Below are 357 nucleotides of genomic sequence, written 5' to 3' on the forward strand. Positions count from 1 at the left end.
GACTCATCTTATAAAAATATTTATTTTAACCAAAACACTATATCCCTATGTGAAATGAAATTAAAATAGATTCATTAAGTTCAGGCTCTAATCTAGATATATATGACTTATAGGTATATCCCTATCCTATATACAAATCCAGTAATATGATCATATGCTATCCTAATTTTAGTCTACACTAAACACCCTTTCACAAGTTTGTTTATGTTCTTAAATTAATTTAACTGGTGGCCAAGCAATTAAAAGTATTAAAAATAAATTGTAATAAACAATTCAAATTCCATTGAAAATAAGTAAGAAAAAGATAAAAATTTAAATTACATGTGAGTTCAATTGCAATCATAGAAAAATAAATTA

General features: G+C 23.8%; 1 protein-coding gene across 1 annotated transcript in view; it reads left to right on the top strand.

The window, feature by feature from the left end:
• The window catches only part of GLY1 (NAD-dependent glycerol-3-phosphate dehydrogenase family protein), a 6,820-nt gene that overhangs the window by 816 nt on the left and 5,647 nt on the right, over nt 1-357 (top strand). The window lies entirely within an intron of this gene.

This window comes from Theobroma umbraticum, unplaced genomic scaffold (assembly GCF_002168275.2).
Source record: "Theobroma umbraticum cultivar Fairchild unplaced genomic scaffold, ASM216827v3 scaffold_55.0, whole genome shotgun sequence".
Classification (NCBI taxonomy): domain Eukaryota; kingdom Viridiplantae; phylum Streptophyta; class Magnoliopsida; order Malvales; family Malvaceae; genus Theobroma; species Theobroma umbraticum.